The 7,844-nt window shown below is 41.6% G+C and overlaps 1 long non-coding RNA gene across 1 annotated transcript; it reads left to right on the top strand.

Annotated features, from left to right (window-relative positions):
- The first annotated feature begins 270 nt into the window (after positions 1-270).
- On the top strand, positions 271-3,257 carry LOC134943473 (uncharacterized). The gene is made up of 2 exons (XR_010181558.1): positions 271-364; positions 3,002-3,257. It is a non-coding gene; the product is annotated as an uncharacterized LOC134943473 (long non-coding RNA).
- Positions 3,258-7,844: the final 4,587 nt, after the last annotated feature.

A 7,844-nucleotide genomic window follows, 5' to 3' on the forward strand; every position in this document is an offset into this window, starting at 1 on the left:
TATTATGCTGGAATTGCATTACTAATTACCTTAAAAAAGACTTCCAATATTACTAAAGTCACCAATTAACAGTTTGGAGAGATTGGACTATTGATTGCTGATGTTGCAGCTACTAACCGACTAAAAAATTGCAAATAGCAATTAAACAGTGAACGGTGTTGTAAGATGCATGCATATGCTTATCCTAATATGATATGGCCATATAATTTTTTTACATGAATAAATATTGAAATTTTATTATTTTTATGCTGTATTAATTCTACCAGTGAGCAGCACTTCAAGAAACAATTTATCTAAAGGAAGAGTTGAAGATTATCTCAAATCCAGCAAATTACTGGATCACAAACAGCATGGATTTACAAGGGTGAGATCATGTCATACAAATCTTATTGACTTTCTTGACTGGGTGACAAGACTTACAAACCAGAGTGGGGGGAAGGGGGGGGATCAGAGATGTTGCTTACAGTAGCTAGACTTTACTAAGGCTTTTGAAACTGTCCCACATTACAGACTGTTAAATAAGCTTTGTTGGATTCTAAGATGGTTGAATGCGTAAGATCTTGATTGCAGGATAGGAAATAGAAAGTTCTAGTAAATGGAGTGCATTCAAGGGAGGGAATGTTAACCAGTGGAGTACAGCAGGGATCTTTGAGGTTGACAATTCACAATATAATTTGCTACATGTATCCCAAACTGACAGCAAAAGGATACTATTGTTTCTCTGTTTAGTTCTATTTTGATACAGGATTTTGGAGCCGAGATTGAGACACATTTAAAGACGTATTTGCCTAAGAATTGAATTGATTTCTAACCAGCTATGATAAACTTAAGTGAAATACATGCGTTTTATAATCTTTTCAGTAACTATAAATATTTTAATATTACACAAGTTTCTTGTATACCAGTACGGAGCAAGTTGTGTCTTTGTGTGTGTATATATATATATATATATATATATATACACATATCCCACGTAGAACCTCCGGCACTCCAAGAATGGCAAACAAGTACCTTGCTCCTGTGCCTTCCTCCCGGGGGGCTGCCCCACAATACCAATGCACAAAAAAATGAGGCGGCACTTGAAGTCTGGTGAAAATGGTGAATTTTGTAGTAACAAACGAGTTGACGTTTCGGGGTTGTTCTGAGGAAGGGGAGCACGTCCCCGAAACGTCAACTCGTTTGTTAATACAACATTCACCATTTTCACCAGACTCCAAGTGCCGCCTCATTTTTTTGTGCATATATATACACATACATATAGATATATATATATATATATACATACACATACATATATATATACATACATACATATTTACAACAAAGATACCTAGCGCACAATTGGTGGTTATACCTTGGAAGGAAAATATGCCTCTTTTGCAGATGGCACAAAGGTATGAAACAGGGTAGACACCCCAGGAGGGGTAAAACAAATGTTTGATGATCTAGGCAGACTAGATGAATAGTCAAGAGTGTGCCAATTCAAGTTTAATGCTAAAAAAAATGCAAAATCATGCATTAGGATCTCAAAAATTCAATGGCTAAATACAGTATTAAAGTCACTATAATGGAAACTACTGAGGAGGAAAGGGATTTGGTGTCACCATTTCACAGAAAGGGTAGTGGACAAGAGGAATAGCCTCCCATCAGAGGTGGTAGGCTAAGACAGTAGAGTAATTTAAGCATGCATGGGATAGACATAAGGATCTCTTTACAAATAAATAAAGATCATATAGGGTTTGAGGTAAATAAAGTATGGAAAAACAAAAAGGGGCAGACTAGATGGGCCAAGTGGTTCTTATCTGCTGCCAAATTCTATGTTTCTATGTTTAAAGAGTAAAGTATAGCTGTGTATGTGATTACTGGTTTGTGTATATTGCTTGAAATCCATAACATACTTTATTTTTATAGATGAAGAAAGAAAAGGCATTTTTGTTGTCAGCCTATGCATTTTTTGTGTGATAGATCCTCTTAAAGTAAAATCGCAAACCTTACAGTTTATTGTAAGTTAAAGTCACAGTAATATTGCAAAAATGCAATAAAACATAATGTCTTTTAAATTGTAGATATTAGTGCAGTTATACCCCTTAAACTTACACAACATACTTATCTACTGATATAAAACACAGGAATTGTCTGAAATTTGGTCAAATATTATTTGACAATTCATTTTCTTTCAAGTGATTGCAGTTAGTATGGTGGTGGACAACAAGAACAGACAACTAAAACAAGACAGTCATACATTCCAAACACAGTCATTGGAGTGCAACTCTTGTCCTTAATGGGACAATCAGCATTCATCATTGTTTGAGGAGAGCGTACCCAACTAAGGGGTCTATGTAATAAGCCTTGCAGAGAGATAAAGTGGACAGAGATAAACTACCAGCCAATCAGCTCCTGTCATGTTACAGGCTGGGTATGAAAAATGGCAGTTAGGAGCTGATTGGCTGACACTTTATCTCCATCTATTGTCTCTCTCTCTAAGGCTTAGTAAATAGACCCCAAAGTAAACTCATCTAAACAGCCATTCTTACCACCACCACCACCACCACCACCACCACCACCACCACCACCACGAGAAACAGAAATAATAGTCAAAAAGAGGTGGGAGGGAGATTTTCAAGCTGGTAAAATAAGGAAAGATTGGAAGGGATCACTAATAATACCTGGCAAAATCCATGCCCTAAACTGTGATATGATGTCTGTCCGCAACCTCATCACCAAATTAACATTTAAAAGGGAAACCACTAATATTTTAAAGTGGCTTATTCTGCCGAATGCAACAATTCAATTTACAATATACAGTATTCTGTATACTGTAGTCACAAAACCTTTATACGTAGATGCAAAACATTTCACCCAGCTAAAAGAAAATGTGTTTTCTGCATGCTAGCTATAATTACAGTATACCATCATTTATCCACAAAACAGGGGTATCAGATGTAATAAAGCAGCGTGAATTGCAGTTTGTGTTCATTGTTTTGTATTTCATTTTCCACAGGTTGGCCAGACCCAGTGAGTTTTATACTTGATGAACAGAGGCCAGTCTGATCAAGTCATTACTCTGAGTATGAGTCATCCAGAGAACCAAAGAGGAAACGGCTCAAGTATAACATGAAACGAGACCACATACTGTACTTATTTATGTATACAGAGCAAATCTAAGAATGTGTATTGTTATAAAGAGGATTGAAATACATTTCTGGAAAAAAAAGCTCAAAGTAAAAGTAAACATGATTAATATAACAATGCCTGAAGGCCTAAGACTGCTATAAGATTTGTATATGAGTGATAATCTGCGTCTGCAAAGACACAGTGCCTACGACAAGGGAGAAGGCAGTCAAGATATTGTCCACAATGTGTCTTTCCAACAATACGTCATAAGATAAACAAAGTCTTAAGATAAACAACGTGTCTTTCCAGCAATAAGTCTTAAGATAAACAATATTTACTTCACTCACGCCAATGCTCACACCCACACTGTCCCAATGCTCTCAGAATCTGGCCAGCAACATGATTTATAAAGACAAGCAAGACAGTTTCTCTATATACTGTGCCTCACAAACCTTTTCTCAGTCTTACTACAACAGATATAATCTAGAAAAGAAGCCTAGCTCAGGGAGAGTTATTTTAAATCAAAATACATGATTTATATCTAAAGGAGTTTTCCCTTAGGAAATGGAGCAGTGTGTGAAACCATGTTAACCAATTGGTGGCCGATCTGTCTAGATATCCACTTTATAAGTTAGAGAAATGGAATAATACATTAGTTAAATGGGAAATCAGCCTCTTTGTATGTCCCTCTACTCCTACTCTGACGCAAATTGGTGACACTACCATGCAGATCTCTAAACTCGAACTTAGCTGCATGAACCTATAGAGTTTTTCCTGGTACCAAATTGCAGATGCTTTCCTTTTGAAGGGGTCATTTAGATCTGGACAGAATTTGACTAAAGCACGTATATAAAATGTGTATAGGAAAAAGGTGCATTTTGCAAAGACTGTAGAGCTGGCTGTATACGCAAAGGGCCTAATTCAGATCCCATTGGATATGCAGCATATATCGCAAAGTACCGATGTGCATGCACCGGACCTATACTGCACATGTACAGTAGGGGTCCTGCATCAATGGTCACACCATGGGCCTAATTCATGTTTGTATGCTATGGCCGATGTTCACGCAAATTAGCAATTTCGGAAAACAAGGTGCTGCTGCGATCACAATTAGGATTTCATGGGAAAGTGTTTGACAGGAAATTACCATTTGGAGGTGTAAATGGGGAGCAGTTTCAAAAACACAGATGTGTCATGACCATTTTCGGGACAAGTATCTGCCATCAGCTGTAGGCCTCATACATACAAAAACATGGTGCCTGCATTGTTACTGCCGCGTCCAGTCTATGTAGGCATAGGCCAACCCTTAGACATGATTGTCCTCATTTTTGCTTATAAGGGGCCTGATTCAGATGCGGTCGCAAGGCAGCTACTGTACGCAGATCGGTTGATGTTTCCTTACTGTGCATGCATATGAGCCTCAGTGTGCATGCGCAGTGATTGGATTGCTATAGTGATCACAGGAGAAGAGAGAAAAAGAATGTCTCTTTGTTGGCGCACAAGATCCAACATATTTTTCTCTCTTCTCCTGTACCAATTAATTTGTCTCTAGTAGCACCCCCGAATATCCAGTAATTTACGACTTATTGATGAATATTAGTCAGGGTTTTTCTTGTAGATATTACTAGAAGAATTGTTTAGCTTGTGCAGAGCATATCCCATGTCCCCATTCCTTTTATGATTATAACGATCACAATAAGGAATTAGTGGCAAAGTGAGTGACTGGAAGACAGCATTTGGGGGTGGTAGAGGGGAGTTGTTGGCCAAAGATAGGCGTGTCATGGCCGTACAGACGGTGTTTTCCCGGTATGCGTAAATTACAATTGCAATGCTAATTGCTACTGAAGAGCTCTTTGAATTTGGGATAGCAGCTTGAGTGCGCTTCTTCAAAGGCACTCAAACTCTGCGACGATGGTACCAGGGGCATCTCTCTTTATTCCTGGGCAGCAGCTGCACTTGTTAATATCAGCAGTTGCAAAGCTGTGAAAACTGCACAGCTAAAGCATGTGTGTACAAACATGAATTAGGCCCTATGGCGGCAGTGATTGACAGTCTCCTGCCATTTGGGGATAGGAAGGGGGTAGCAACAGCTGCCATTTACCAAAACAGAGGCCTGTTACCACCGTTTTGGGGGAGTGCCGAAAGGCCAGGATATGCGCTGAAAGACAGACATTTCCTGGCCACTTTGTAGAAACTGTGGCGGACGGCTTCTGTGACCCCATGGGTCACGCAGCCAGCTAATGGTGTTGCAGGTGGTCCAATGCAACACCCTAGGACAAATCACAGATCACTAATGCCAGTAGAAAGTGTTTATTTATACCAGATTCCTCCTGCTGCATTACCATACAAGTGCGTCACTGCTGCTTCCAAGTAAGATGAACTCTCCAACCACATCTTAATTAGAGATGAGTGGGTTTGATTCTCAGAGAACCGAACCCTACCGGACTTCATATTCCGAGCCCGGATCCGAGTCAGGCTCAGGTTTTTCCGCCAGACTTGGAAACCAGAACGAGTCAAAACGTCATCATCCCGCTGTCAGATTCTCTCGGGATTTGGATTCCATATAAGGTGCCTCACGTCCCCGCCATTTTCACTCCGGCATTGGAGAGTGTACAGAGAGGACATGTCTCCATTCGCTCAGTGTCCGTGTCTTGTGCTGCATATGTCCATTCACAGTGGTTGTGTCCTCTTCCTGTCATATGTCCAGTGCTGCTGTATAGGGTGCTGTGTTGTGGTCCATCAGTTCAGTGGTGGTGTATTGTGCTGCATCAGTCCAGTCACATTGATGGTGTACTCTGCTGCCATATGTCCAGTGCTGCTGTATAGGGGTGGTCATTTCGAGTTGATCACTCGCTAGCAGTTTTATCAGTCGTGCAAACGCTATGCTGACGCCCACTGGGAGTGTATTTTAGCTTAGCAGAAGTGCGAACGAAAGGATCGCAGAGCGGTTACAATTTTTTTGTGTGCAGTTTCTGAGTAGCTCAAAACCTACTCAGCGCTTGCGATCACTTCAGACTGTTCAGTTCCTGTTTTGACTCCACAAACACGTCCTGCGTTCGGCCAGTCACGCCTCCGTTTTTCCTGGCACGCCTGCATTTTTACAAACACTCCCTGAAAACGGTCAGTTGACACCCAGAGATGCCCACTTCATGTCAGTCACTCTGCGGCCAGCAGTGCGACTGAAATGCTTCGCTAGACCTTGTGTGAAACTACATTGTTCGTTGTAATAGTACACCGCGCGTGCGTATTGCGGCGCATACGCATGCGCAGAAGTGCCATTTTTTTGCCTCATCGCTGCACAGCGAACGAATGCAGCTAGCGATCAACTCGGAATGACCCCCAGGGTGCTGTGTTGTGCTGAATCAGTTCAGTGGTGGTGTATTGTCCTGCATCAGACCAGTGGTAGTGTCCTGTGCATCAGCCATCAGTCATTCCAGTGACCAGTCACAGTGGTATACTCTGCTGACATTTGTCCAGTGCTGCTGTATAATAATAACAAGTCCCTTACAGTGTTGCTGTGTTGTTCTGCATCAGACAAGTGGTATTGTCCTGTTCATCAGCCATCAGTCAGTCCAGTGACCAGTCACAGGGGTATCCACTGCTGCCATATGTCCAGTGCTTCTGTGCCGCATATTGTGTTATATAACTCCAGAAAAATAATGGAGAACAAAAATTTGGAGGACAAAATAGGGAAAGATCAAGAACCACTTCCTCCTAATGCTGAAGCTGCTGCCCTAGTCATGACACAGACAATGAAATGCCATCAACGTCGTCTGCCAAGGCCGATGCCCAATGTGATAGTAGAGGGCATGTAAAATTCAAAAAGCCAAAGTTCAGAAAAAGACCCAATTATTTAAAAAATGGTCTGAGGAGAAATGTAAACTTGCCAATATGCCATTTACGACCGACACAGAGTGGCACGGAACGGCTGAGGCCCTGGTCTATGTTCATGACTAGTGGTTCAGCTTCACATGACGATGGAAGCCCTAATCCTCCCGCTAGAAAAATTAAAAGAGTTAAGCTGGAAAAAGCACAGAAAAGAACTGTGCGTTCTGAGATGGTATCACAAATCCCCAAGGAGAGTCCAAGTGTGTCGGCGGTTGCGATGCCTGACCTTCCCAACACTAGATGGGAAGAGGTGGCTCCTTCCACCAATAGCACGCCCCCATGCACAAACTGCCCTTGCACAAACTGGCTTTATTTTACCTAAGTTCCCCCCCCTCCTGTGTGCACTCCGAAAGAGTGTTTAGTGCAGCCGGTAACCTTGTCAGCAATCGGCGTAGGAGGTTACTTCCACAAACTGTGGAGAAGATGATATTCATCAAAATTAATTATAAATTCCTCCAGGAAGACCTTGACCAGCAATTGTCTCCGGAAAGTACATAGGGACCTGTGATGGTGGATTCCAGTGGGGACGAATTAATACTCTGTAAGGAGGGGATGTACACAGTGAAAGGAGTGAGGAATCGGAGGATGAGGTCAACATTTTGCCTCTGTAGAGCCAGTTTGTGCAAGGAGAGATTGATTGCTTCTTTTTTAGTGGGGGCCCAAACAAACCAGTCATTTCAGCCACAGTTGTGTGGCAGACCCTGTCACTGAAATGGTTGGTTTGTTAAAGTGTGCATGTCCTGTTTATACAACATAAGGGTGGGTGGGAGCGCCCAAGGACAAAAGGACAATTCCATCTTGCCCCTTTTTTTCTTCTTTGGATCATGTGCTGTTTGGGGACT

The sequence above is a fragment of the Pseudophryne corroboree genome, chromosome 7, assembly GCF_028390025.1.
Source record: "Pseudophryne corroboree isolate aPseCor3 chromosome 7, aPseCor3.hap2, whole genome shotgun sequence".
NCBI lineage: Eukaryota > Metazoa > Chordata > Amphibia > Anura > Myobatrachidae > Pseudophryne > Pseudophryne corroboree.